The sequence below is a fragment of the Polypterus senegalus genome, chromosome 14 (genome assembly GCF_016835505.1).
Source record: "Polypterus senegalus isolate Bchr_013 chromosome 14, ASM1683550v1, whole genome shotgun sequence".
In the NCBI taxonomy this organism is placed as follows: domain Eukaryota; kingdom Metazoa; phylum Chordata; class Cladistia; order Polypteriformes; family Polypteridae; genus Polypterus; species Polypterus senegalus.
In genome coordinates this window covers 59,252,046-59,266,615 of record NC_053167.1, presented here as the reverse complement: position 1 = coordinate 59,266,615, position 14,570 = coordinate 59,252,046, and the positions used below count along the sequence as shown (strand labels likewise).

The window sequence follows — 14,570 nt, the reverse complement described above, 5'->3', positions numbered from 1 at the left end:
AATTTCTCAATGTTATAGGAAGATTTTGTTTAATTGAGTTTAAAGTGATCAGTAGACCCCACAGCTTTATGTCAATAAAACATTTGATTTAGATTATGCAATAATCTACTATCTATAATTATGCAATAATGTATACATTTATAACCACTGTCATATTGACATATTGTTTTGTTGCATAGACACAAAAATGTAAGAAATTATGCTATGGAATAATTTTTCAGTATTTTTGCAAACTTTTTTACTGAACTTATATACACAGCAACACAAGCTTGACATCAATTTCATTCCAACACATGAAAAAGTATAAGGCAAGGATATAGTGAAGGGTTGATATTTAACAGATTTGAAAGTTCAAGAAAAGTTAACTGTTTCTGGCTATCACCTTTGAAATAAGAACAATGACTCATACATGTAACAACAGATACATTATAGCAAATGCAATATAACTGAAAAAGGGTCTAGAAAGTTCATTAATGTACTGTAGGTTTCTAAACTGTCAGATTAAAATAATTGCTAAGGCATTAAACTTAGCATCAAAGTGTACCCTGTACTTGAAAGGATTCCTGAAAGCATCAAAAGATGATGAGAAGGCCCTGTCCCCTTGTATTAAATGCAGAAACTGATAAATACAAACCAAGCCTGGGGAAAACCAACACTGTGCATATAACGAGTTGTGGAATAACAACCTAAACAATTTAATCATTTGTTGTGGTTCACTTAATATTTCTCCAAAAGAAAAATGGAAAATGGCTGTTCCATTTTGAAAGGATGCCAAATACTGTATTATGTTAGACAAAACAAAATTAAATTTTACATCAATATTGTTTTCTGCTAATTCAGACCATCTTCCTCTCAGTGGTGCTTATACTTCTGACTAATTGCCAAGAGAAAATGTGCTATATTCCTATCCATGCCAAAAAACTGTTTTGCATGACTAGATAATATGCTCAGCTCAGTAAACAGTAAATAAATCTTAAAAAGATGTGCTATAGCAACTAATTGAAAAGATGACTGATAGGAAATCAGATAACAAAACCTGCCTGTTCTGTAAAAACAAAAATGTTCTTACAAGATGCTGAAACAGAGTAGATGCTTGTGTGAGGCAATTAAACTGAGCTAATGGCATTCACACTGGGGTATTTACCAATTTTATTCAAATTAATGTGACAGTAATTTGCAGTTATTTAACTCCATAGTATATATTGTGTATTTTAACCCCAGACAGATAAATAAAATTAGATTATACAGGACATAAATACATGTTTAGCAGCATAATATTGCAGAAAAGCATATTTGAGCCCCATAGAAATACTGGCCTCCACCGTTATTTTATGATATCCTCACATCATTATGTGAAAAGCATTATTCAAAATCTCATTGTGAATAATACCATGAGCTATTCTTCCACTTCATCTTATTACATCTGAGGTATGGCAAATGAATCTGTCTGACCTACAGTAGGCTTGCCTATAAGCTAGGTACATTATTTAATTTAGCATTGTCAAGGAAATTGCATTAAAATAATAAAATTTATTTTAGTTTAGTCAAAGTCAGAATTCTGTGTCTACCAAGAACAACTGTTCATAACTCAAGGGGTACAGAAAAAAACAAAATTGCACAAGAGGAATTGTCTCCTTGTAAATTTCATATGACACCAATAGAACATTATCACAATGTTTTATGTCATACTGTAAATACAAGAATACAGAAATCAATACATGAGACAGATACTGCATATTCTGTAACATAGGCTAATCAACTACAACATTTCTTCTGCTTGGGTTGTCCACAAGAGGAAAACAGAAATACTGTGTACATTTCAGAATATACATTATTCCTCAAAGAAGATTCCCATGGCTGCTGAATGGAGCTTCCAAACTAGGCAATATTTGAATCAAATGAATGTAGCAATGATTTTTATCATGAATTCAAGAGGGAATTTACACATTCTTCAAATCTCTTACCAGGTGGTTCACAGTATAGCATACGTGAGATATATATACACATTTCTTGAACCTGTTTAATTTAGTAATTCAAATAATTACAAAAAATTGTTGTCCCAGCTATTTCTCCATGCTCAATTTAAAATATATTATACAGTTTTTAAACTATTTTTCTGGTCTTGAGTTATGGCTGACCCCATGAAATAAACTACATATTACAAATATGGATAGATAAAGCTTTTTCTTCTGACTTACAGTGTACATAAACAAATGTTGATGACATGCAAGGTCTGATGTTGGTGGATAATTCTTGACTTTTTGAATAAAATAGTGCATCTTTAATCATTGCATATACCAATGTAAATTGTTCCATGCAGTTATTTAATAAATTGTGCCCAGTTTATATTTTTTGTGTTTGCACAAGGTCAAGACAGAAGAAACCACTTTGTTAAGTTTAGGTTTAGTACAGATTAAAGCATACCTTTCTACTACATATTCCTTAAGAACACCCAACAGCATCCTTTTTTATGGAACAGGGAGTTAACTTGCTTAAATTGTACAGCTTTTATATTAACTGCATTTTACATTTTTCAAAATATGTTTTTTGTTTTATTTCAAAAATACTGCTAAATCTACCATTTATGGAAAGGAACTTCTGCTTGAAGAGCTGATAGAAGACTTGTTAATATTTAACAAACAGGGAACGTGTGTGGGGTAATGCTTTCTCTGTATGAATATATAATTTGATGTCTATGATGTGTTTTAAATGTAGGATTAATTAATATGTGCTCAAGAAAATAAGCGCGTACATTTTATATATATATTAAATATATATATGCACACACATACACATACATGCATACATACATAAATTCTGTTTATATCATGCGTTGAGTTAAAATGTAACTTTATTTTCAGAAGTAATGCATGACTAAAATTATCATAACTGTTGAGAAGTTCTCCTTTACTTTGTAAAACTATGAACAAATAAATCATTACAAGTAATTTATAAACCTCTTTATAAAAAACTGTTGTGAGAAGGAAAAAAACACTAATTGTAGAAAGCACTGATTGCAATATTTTAACAAAGCGTTTTATTTATGTTTATTCCCAAAAAAAGCATATTGCTTTCATAAAATAAGTTGTGCACATTTGCATGGCATATTGATTCTTTAAAATTCCTTCAGAATTTAGTTTAATAGAAAATATATTGAGTATTAAAAACTAATATAGGAATCAATTAATATTAACTACGTGCAGCAGCAACAGCTCAAGGCAGGATTGACATTTCTTAGGTGTTTCATTGTATGTTTTCTGAAGCAACCTAAAAGTGTAATGAATATCTTTTGTTATGTTGGTATTGCACTACTAGTAAAACTCACACCTACTTAACCTTTAAAACAATTCTTCTGTTATTAGTTATTGAAGAAGGGTGTTACTTGGAAATCTTTCATTATACGCTTATAAACAAATGCCTGTATTTATTCAGTTACTTTTCATCATCACATTTACTGTTTATCAAGTAGACTGTTTAACTCCATTTATTTAATCCAAAACAGGTAAGCAAAATATAGTACACTACTTTTAGTTTTTTTGCGGTAACAAAACATCTAAAACTTAAGGCATCTCCTCTTCTAATCATTGGATCTATCTATATATTGAAATATGTCCCAAATATTAAATGCAATGTTCACTTGGTCTCCTGCTCCAGTATGTCCAAATGGGACTTACTTTATATGTGGCAAGTATGCATATCTATGTTTGCCCCATTGATGGTGGGTCATTTATTATTTGACGCATCTATTGCCACATGTGGCTGTTTATTCTAACATTCCACAGTCATAGCCATACTGGCACACAAGCATAAAAAGCAAACTTTTCTATTGACTGATAAAATGCCCTGATTCTTATATGGTTTTCTGGACTGGGAACCTTTTTCCCTGCAGTAGTGGCTATTCTATATGGAGCTCCAATAATTAATCAAGGTGGAGCTCTTGAGTTTGTTGTAAATGCTACCTCTTCTGCTCTGACCCAAATGTCAGCAGAACTGACTGATATTAAAACTGCAACTCTGAAAAATCGTTGGATTTTGACATGATTCTGCCTCCAAAGGGGGATACCAATTTGATGATAGCCATGACACGTTACACGTTACAAGATGCTGAAACAGAGTAGATGCTTGTGTGAGGCAATTAAACTGAGCTAATGGCATTCACACTGGGGTATTTACCAATTTTATTCAAATTAATGTGACAGTAATTTGCAGTTATTTAACTCCATAGTATATATTGTGTATTTTAACCCCAGACAGATAAATAAAATTAGATTATACAGGACATAAATACATGTTTAGCAGCATAATATTGCAGAAAAGCATATTTGAGCCCCATAGAAATACTGGCCTCCACCGTTATTTTATGATATCCTCACATCATTATGTGAAAAGCATTATTCAAAATCTCATTGTGAATAATACCATGAGCTATTCTTCCACTTCATCTTATTACATCTGAGGTATGGCAAATGAATCTGTCTGACCTACAGTAGGCTTGCCTATAAGCTAGGTACATTATTTAATTTAGCATTGTCAAGGAAATTGCATTAAAATAATAAAATTTATTTTAGTTTAGTCAAAGTCAGAATTCTGTGTCTACCAAGAACAACTGTTCATAACTCAAGGGGTACAGAAAAAAACAAAATTGCACAAGAGGAATTGTCTCCTTGTAAATTTCATATGACACCAATAGAACATTATCACAATGTTTTATGTCATACTGTAAATACAAGAATACAGAAATCAATACATGAGACAGATACTGCATATTCTGTAACATAGGCTAATCAACTACAACATTTCTTCTGCTTGGGTTGTCCACAAGAGGAAAACAGAAATACTGTGTACATTTCAGAATATACATTATTCCTCAAAGAAGATTCCCATGGCTGCTGAATGGAGCTTCCAAACTAGGCAATATTTGAATCAAATGAATGTAGCAATGATTTTTATCATGAATTCAAGAGGGAATTTACACATTCTTCAAATCTCTTACCAGGTGGTTCACAGTATAGCATACGTGAGATATATATACACATTTCTTGAACCTGTTTAATTTAGTAATTCAAATAATTACAAAAAATTGTTGTCCCAGCTATTTCTCCATGCTCAATTTAAAATATATTATACAGTTTTTAAACTATTTTTCTGGTCTTGAGTTATGGCTGACCCCATGAAATAAACTACATATTACAAATATGGATAGATAAAGCTTTTTTCTTCTGACTTACAGTGTACATAAACAAATGTTGATGACATGCAAGGTCTGATGTTGGTGGATAATTCTTGACTTTTTGAATAAAATAGTGCATCTTTAATCATTGCATATACCAATGTAAATTGTTCCATGCAGTTATTTAATAAATTGTGCCCAGTTTATATTTTTTGTGTTTGCACAAGGTCAAGACAGAAGAAACCACTTTGTTAAGTTTAGGTTTAGTACAGATTAAAGCATACCTTTCTACTACATATTCCTTAAGAACACCCAACAGCATCCTTTTTTATGGAACAGGGAGTTAACTTGCTTAAATTGTACAGCTTTTATATTAACTGCATTTTACATTTTTCAAAATATGTTTTTTGTTTTATTTCAAAAATACTGCTAAATCTACCATTTATGGAAAGGAACTTCTGCTTGAAGAGCTGATAGAAGACTTGTTAATATTTAACAAACAGGGAACGTGTGTGGGGTAATGCTTTCTCTGTATGAATATATAATTTGATGTCTATGATGTGTTTTAAATGTAGGATTAATTAATATGTGCTCAAGAAAATAAGCGCGTACATTTTATATATATATTAAATATATATATGCACACACATACACATACATGCATACATACATAAATTCTGTTTATATCATGCGTTGAGTTAAAATGTAACTTTATTTTCAGAAGTAATGCATGACTAAAATTATCATAACTGTTGAGAAGTTCTCCTTTACTTTGTAAAACTATGAACAAATAAATCATTACAAGTAATTTATAAACCTCTTTATAAAAACTGTTGTGAGAACAGGAAAAACACTAATTGTAGAAAGCACTGATTGCAATATTTTAACAAAGCGTTTTATTTATGTTTATTCCCAAAAAAAGCATATTGCTTTCATAAAATAAGTTGTGCACATTTGCATGGCATATTGATTCTTTAAAATTCCTTCAGAATTTAGTTTAATAGAAAATATATTGAGTATTAAAAACTAATATAGGAATCAATTAATATTAACTACGTGCAGCAGCAACAGCTCAAGGCAGGATTGACATTTCTTAGGTGTTTCATTGTATGTTTTCTGAAGCAACCTAAAAGTGTAATGAATATCTTTTGTTATGTTGGTATTGCACTACTAGTAAAACTCACACCTACTTAACCTTTAAAACAATTCTTCTGTTATTAGTTATTGAAGAAGGGTGTTACTTGGAAATCTTTCATTATACGCTTATAAACAAATGCCTGTATTTATTCAGTTACTTTTCATCATCACATTTACTGTTTATCAAGTAGACTGTTTAACTCCATTTATTTAATCCAAAACAGGTAAGCAAAATATAGTACACTACTTTTAGTTTTTTTGCGGTAACAAAACATCTAAAACTTAAGGCATCTCCTCTTCTAATCATTGGATCTATCTATATATTGAAATATGTCCCAAATATTAAATGCAATGTTCACTTGGTCTCCTGCTCCAGTATGTCCAAATGGGACTTACTTTATATGTGGCAAGTATGCATATCTATGTTTGCCCCATTGATGGTGGGTCATTTATTATTTGACGCATCTATTGCCACATGTGGCTGTTTATTCTAACATTCCACAGTCATAGCCATACTGGCACACAAGCATAAAAAGCAAACTTTTCTATTGACTGATAAAATGCCCTGATTCTTATATGGTTTTCTGGACTGGGAACCTTTTTCCCTGCAGTAGTGGCTATTCTATATGGAGCTCCAATAATTAATCAAGGTGGAGCTCTTGAGTTTGTTGTAAATGCTACCTCTTCTGCTCTGACCCAAATGTCAGCAGAACTGACTGATATTAAAACTGCAACTCTGAAAAATCGTTGGATTTTGACATGATTCTGCCTCCAAAGGGGGATACCAATTTGATGATAGCCATGACACGTTACACCTACATACCAAACCTTTCTTCTCTAGGTAATTTATATCTAGAAAGCTGAAGATGATACAAATGCTTCTGTTTTTGAACTGGATTCAGACGTTAGTGTTGGACTGGTTGTCAGTCCCTTCCCTACTTGGAAGTGGAAGATATTTAAAAGCATACTTATTATTGTTATAGGCCTATATTTTCTGTTGTTAATAGGCCATTTTCTTAATTATTAATGTGATTCTAGTTGCTCTCCTTCCTTCACCTCTACCTTCTCCTTCCTATTTTAATGATTTGCTATCTCTCCCTTCCTACTTTGATAAGTTACCCTTTCCCCCTGCTCCTATTTATGATGATAAATATGTTACAAACCAAATTTATGTTCAACCTAGAAACCCTCCAATTTCAATAGAGAATTTGGCCTTCTAAGGGCCCCAAAAGACAAGCTTGTGTTTACACTGCGTACATTAACTGAAAGTTATCATATTAAAAGCAGACAAGGGTGATAGACATTGTTGGACTTATTGTGCAAGTGAGTATAAATAATAACCTAGCAAGCTTAGCTATTTTGAAGATTATATTTTGATAAATGATGTAAGTGCCAACAGAGCTAAAAGTGTATGAACTTTAAACACAAAGCATATACTGTAACCTCAGCAGGCTGCAGTGTAATCTGTAACAAACCTTGCTTAGAGCTGATCGATGGTTAAAGTATTTTTGATCTATTTTTGTACTATCTCAAAAGCCTCCACAATACATAGATTAAAATAATAGAAAGTTGAGTGTGAATGTGCAGAAATACCATTTTTATTTTTGCCAAGTCATATTGTAAATGAAAAAGAATTTTTATTCTAATCAGTGTGAGTAAAATGTATTTATGTTTTGTTTTATGTTCATTTTTGAACTTCTTCACTATATAGAGTAATATAACAATTTCATAATGGCTAAGTGGACATTATTACTGATACCAGTATTACAGTATTGTACATGCTTACAGGAAGCATGAATATTTAGAGATATATTGTAGCTAGTGAGGTGCACAACAACAGCCCCCCCTCGAATGATCTGTGTAAAATGGCTGAAAACACAAGGGAATCTTCCATTCTCACATCTTATTTTACCAGAAAGACACACCCATTCTCTTCCATCCATTCTGTTTCTTAAAGTTTTTTTCTCCTCTAAATACTTGAAAATGCACTCATATTTTAAATATTTTATATGTAAGGAACATGGGCGATATTTTGAAATCAAGATGGATTTAAGAAGCAGCTTATCAAATGGCTCTGCCAATGTGGTGTTCTAATAATATTTAATGTAATTTTTTTTTGTCTTTGAAATGAATTTTTACCTAAGGTAATTTAATCTCCTTGCGGTGTGACAGAATTTCTATGGGTTAAGTTCAAAGGGTTTCTGAAAGCTGAAAGGAATAAATGATATACATTCTGTATACACACAATGTACAGACAAAGCATTCACATGGATATGACCTCACATCATTTAAAGTCAACAGTGTTTTTCCTGTTATGTGTAGATGCTTTATAATGGTGTTTTGAGTGTATTCATAATGAGAATAGTATTGATCTTTTTAAACCTAATGCATCTTTTTTGTTACATCTGTTGGAGTCCCACTGCAAGCAGCTATAAATGTAATAGCTGAAATCTTCACGTAGATCTTCATTCAGAAGCACCAGAGGAGAGTACCTTCAGCATTACAAATAGAATAAAGTTTGGGCATATACAGTATCTGTATATGTGTGTTTAATATTTGATGTAGATATAGATAACAGCAATGCATGTTATATTTATTATTTATTTCTAGATATGCTTAAATCAAAACACTAATTACAAAATTGATTTATTAATTCCATATTCTTTCTGTTGCTATGTTCCAATGAAATTGACCCTTTTAGTGAATATCACTGATAATAATACATCCAAAAATGTTATAGTACTTGATCTCTGCATTTGTACAATAAGCACATTATATTAAATACTGAAATTGCAGCTGAAGAAATACTGAAATAGCTTTACTGCAGCACCTTTACAATCAAAAGTAATTATGGTCTTAAAAAACACAGTGAAAGCATGTAAAAAATGGCACTTGTGTAAATATGTCACAAAATAAGCAGTAATAAAGGCATACTGACTGTGAACCGCTTTGTGGGTGGGGGTAGAAATCTGCCTGTAGCTCAATTCATTGGCAACTTTGTTAGCTGGCAGGGCTGCACATACTGTCACAGCAGGATGCTTGAAATATATATGATTTACAAAAACAGCTTCAGTAGATGGGGTTGAAGGAGGTCACCAACCATCACTTCATCTCCTCTCATAGTGCTGAAGCTCAAGGTAGCAGTACAGCAGGAATGAAATCTTGACTTTTGCAGTTTAAAAATTAAAAGGAAGACAATTCAACAGCAGAATTCTTACTTTGTAGGGTTATAGAATTTATTTAAAAGTAGAACACTGGTAGAAATTGTGTTGCTGTGGAAATATATGTAACCTGGTGTATAGTGCTTTAAGGACCAATAATGCTTACATTCAGTCTCTTTGGATTACATGTACATTAATTGAATATGCAGAAGTAATATTGTAGGTATATACGTGTAAATATCACAGAAGTTATTATCCTACGTAGAGCATAATAATAACTGCACCTTTTTGTAGTTCTTCAGAATATCTTTGGGGAAAAAATGTACTTCATCTTTTGCAGATGAGGTTTATTTAGTGCACTGTACACTACAGGATGACTTGAAACAAAGTTATAGCAAGTTGAAAGCATTGAGCATTCCTCAGCACATGCGTATAAACAAAGCACATCTTAAAAAGTGCTGGCTGATGCTTTTTGCCATGATAAAGTATATAAAGAGCTACCTCAAAACTTGTGCACAAAAAAAAAAAACTTAAATACTTTATCATTAAAGTTTTTAACAATCTGTATATTATTTGCAAACATTTTATTTATTTTTTAAAGGCAGTTAGTATATTCTGCCAAGGTGTCTGAATAATTTGTTGCCTACTTTTGTAAAAGATGTAAACAAACTTTTACCAACCATTTAAATAAGATTAAACATGTACCTTATAAAGGTTACTTTATAATGTAATGGAAAATGATTAACACTCATTTTTCTAAAAGCAATAACCTTGTGAGCCTATGGCATTGTTTACCGAAGCAAGAAAAATGTTTTCAAGCAAGCTACAGTTTTACAATAAATTGTGGATGTCTGGTAACTAGGAAGCTCTGCTATCAGATTACAGAATAATTAGACCTACCTTTGCAAATAGACATGAACTAAAGGTAAATCCTCACTGGGGTTGCTGCAGGTAAAACAAACCATTAGATGTAGTAAAACTCATTCCATTCAATCACCAGTGCTTCTACAATACGGGGGGAAAAAAAGGATAGAAAACCAATAAAAGAATAGCATTCTGAAGCCGAGGCCTCTTTGTGGATCAAACATACCCTATTTGTGTAGCCCAGTACCAGTGATTTGCATTGATTATCTCCACTTCAACAGATAGATTTAAATTACTCTGGCAGTATGGCAAGAGGCAGAGGGAAAGTCTGGAAAGCATGGAATGGATTAGCAAACTCTGGGAAAATAGAAATAACGGGAGGAGCTACAGCTCCCTCTTCATGCCACAGTGGTGCGATCAGCAGTTATGATAACACCCAAAACCACACTTAATGATTGCAAGCATTTTGATTAGCAAATCTTACAAACTTGAGTTATGTTTTTCTAAAGCAAAGCCAAACGTAAAAGACAAATTAAAATATTTAACCTAAAAAAACAGAAGTAGGTAATGATATGGTTTTAATAACAGACAAGTGATAATTAAAACTAAGCTCTAAAAGATGGCACTAAGGGCATCTTAAGTAATCTTAAAGGGCATTTATAAGTACCTTATAAAATAAGAAATACAGTTTTAAATTAAGAACTGTTGCAAACTTAAGTGAACCATTTTTTAGAAGGTACTTAAAAGCTAGAATATTTCTGCTCATTGCTCTGCTCGTATCATTCAGTTCAACTAAATTAAGGTATATTATACCATGAAGTCAACAATATAGAATTTTACAAACAAAGGACTCTACACTTAATTGTTTAGTATTATAAATCTTGCTGAAAGTGCTTTTAGGAAGGAATCTACAGTAGTTTAGATTTTTATTCTGCTTCTGCTTTAGTTCAACTTTAAGAGAACAAATATTGGAACCGATAAATTATGCTTCCTTTTAAACGTTTAAGGTTTTAGGTTCATTATCCTGAGCAGTCTATTTTTAAATTTATCTTGACACAATATACGATTTACACATATTTTTATTCTTACATCTGGTTTAAGTTACCAGCTTTTTCTTTTAGAAGCATAAATATCTGGCACACATACTTTTGTAATAACAAAGATTTCAAAATCTGACCAATTTGCTCCTATAAAATGACCTCCATCTGATCTGAATTCATACTCACTATTACACAAATCATTTTAGAGTGCAATAACATTCTGGCTATAATATTTCAATATTTTATTATGTAGGTGTGCAGGTGGAACACTCTTAACAAAGCTTCTGCTCTTATACTTCACTCGGTGATTAAACCAATAAATAACTGGACAATTAATTAATACAATCCCTGGCATAATCAATCTGAAATATGCTTAATTATAAAAATGTAGTGTATAAAGTTCACTATAACTTGAACCACATTGTGTTACATATTCTAAAAGGTTTCAATATGAATTATTATAAAAACAAAATATATCAATAATTTAACTCCCATCCAGCTGTCCATCTTCAGAGGCCTGCTTTTTCCAATACAGGGTTTCAGCAAACTGAAAATTCAGAATCAAAAAGAAAAAAAGGTATTTTTTTTGACTGGAGAAAGATATTGTGGAGCCATTTTTTGCTTTTATTTACCCGATTTTATATACCTTATATTTATCTGATTTTGCTGTTATTAAGTCACTGCTTTTTTTTTTGACTCTATAATGTACAGAGAATAATGAGGTGCATGCTGACAGAAGTGCTAAGGAGAACGTGCTTCTACCAGTTCATCCATACCCGTGAAGTTGTTCTTCAAGAGCCTCTGCTTGTATTCTTCTAACATCATCTCAGCCAATCGCTGTCAAGAGACTATTTCTAAAGGTACACTTTGTTTCTCGCCCTCCTTACACTGTATGCAATATTTATATAATGTTTAATATTTAATGCTTCAATTGACATCTTAGAAAGAGATTTACAACAAATTCCTTTTTTAACACAACAGCACCCTTCCTTAACAGAGTAACCAGCCATTTGTCTTGATCTTTTTTTGTTTGATGCTATGATGTTGGACTGTAAAGCACAAGGTTACAGGTTGGGTTACTTATACTGACCTATAGCATGTTTTTCATGCTCTTTTCTTTAGATGGACTGTCAAATTTTACATTCTTAGAGTTCAGTCAAAAGTTCAACCAACATTATATTCTGTACATGTTTAAAATTATATTACATTAAGTTAAACTCAGTACCCAATTCAAAGAGCTACTGCACATGAACAGAGTGCCCATAAGGTTGTTCCTGATGTGTACTGAGACTTGACTGAACAGTGGCCCAAGTATTTTAGAACACCACTAATGAATTCTTGACAAGCTTTGAAAAAAGCTTTGAACCATTCCTAATAAGGAACATTACATATATAACTCAATTTTTTTAACAGAAATATCTTTTTTTTTTTAGTTTGGTACCATCTGGTACTACTATGAATAATGTTACTCAAGAACTGGGAGTAAGGTAAGTACTGGGGAAAAGTCTAATCTGCCAGAAATGGCAGGAGCTAGACAGAACTGATAGTGAAGGACAGATTTATAAAACTTATGCACACACAAAAAGAGGCCTGAAATGTAAGCATGCAGCTTTCTATGCAAAGGTCAGAATTTATAAAGGAAAATTTGACATGAGAACTTAATTATATTTATGGCAACTTTGACCAATCTCTATGCAACACCCTTGATCACATTTTGAAATCCAGCCAGATCAGCTACATAATTGCTTGTGCATATAATAATTCACATCACTGAGCAGTTGTCATTGATTTGTGACAGATGGATATCAGCAAGAGTGAAAGGGAAGGTTCACAAGACGGTAGTGAGACCATCTATGCTATATGGGTTTCAGACGGTGGCACTGACCGGAAAGCAGGAGACAGAGCTGGAGGTGGCAGAATTAAAGATGCTAAGATTTGCACTGGGCGTGACGAGGATGGCTAGGATTAGAAATGAGTACATTAGAGGTCCAGCTGAAGTTGGACGGTTGATAGACAAAGTCAGAGAGGCGAGATTGCGTTAGTTTGGACATGTGCAAAAGAGAGATGCTGAGTATATTGGGAGAAGGATGCTAAGGATAGAGCTGCCAGGCCAGAGAAAAAGAGAAGAGAAGGTTTATGGATGTGGTGAGGGAGGACATGCAGGTGATGGGTGCAACAGAGCAAGATGCAGAGGACAGAAAGATATGGAAGAAGATGATCTGCTGTGGCGACCCTTAATGGGAGCAGCCAAAAGAAGAAGACCGAGCAGTTGTTATAATGTGCATTGACATTACAAACAAATGAAACCTCAAAAGTTTTATCAATATTATGTCCAGACTCTATTTTAGTTCACTTTTAAATGGGTAAATTTTGCATATTTGAACTAAAGAACCTTTTTGGTTTTTCATAAAGTTATATCTGCTGCCTGTTGTCACTTCTCATGTAACTGGCCAACAGGTCAGGAATATTTCAGCTAAGCTTCAGGTCTGTCATGCCCACTATGCTGGAAGTCATTAACCAAATGACAGGGTGCTACATTCAATGGTGTGGGTGTATATACATAAAACATAACAAGCTTTTGTCATCATAATAAAAACAATTTGCAGCAGTGTCCAGTTTTCCTAACATACTGGGCTAACTTTACTGCACTCATAGTGCAATAAGGGCACCCAGCAAGAATGAAGATGCTTTTGTTAGTTGTAAGCAACTGTAAGTTAACTGGTAAGTTAATTGTGGTGACTGGCTTATTTGCAAGATAACTAGCTGAACCATATCCACTCAGAAACTAGTGCCTTATGCCTTTCTCTCACTTCAACAACACAGAGGATTAGGGTTACAATTTTGCGCATACTCTTGCTGGCTCAGCTGCGGAAAGCAGGATGGGACTCTATGCATCAGTAAGGAGGCTGCTCTACCAGCCAATAAAGTTTTGCAGTATTATGATTACATATGTATGAGATTGATTAGCAAGGTCCATATATGGTTTTTCAAGGTGTCAACCAGGCAGGGTTCGAAGGTCATTCCCGTATGCACAAAATGATTGTGGTTTATAAAGGTAAATTGTTTAGAAATAAAAGTTGCGACCAGTAGGAGGCGCCACTGAGACCCCAAACCCCAAGACACAACTAAATGGCACAGTACTGGGTTAAAACACAAGATGAGGCCTCCAAAATCTCTTCCTCAGTAGTGCAATACAAT

The 14,570-nt window shown here is 33.0% G+C and overlaps 1 long non-coding RNA gene across 1 annotated transcript in view; it reads right to left on the bottom strand.

The window, feature by feature from the left end:
• Window positions 1–10,448, bottom strand: part of LOC120514995 — a 190,298-nt gene extending 179,850 nt beyond the window's left edge. Inside the window, exon 1 of the long non-coding RNA XR_005630563.1 lies at window positions 10,369–10,448. This is a non-coding gene — a long non-coding RNA (uncharacterized LOC120514995). The remainder of the gene's footprint in view (window positions 1–10,368) is intronic.
• Window positions 10,449–14,570: the final 4,122 nt, after the last annotated feature.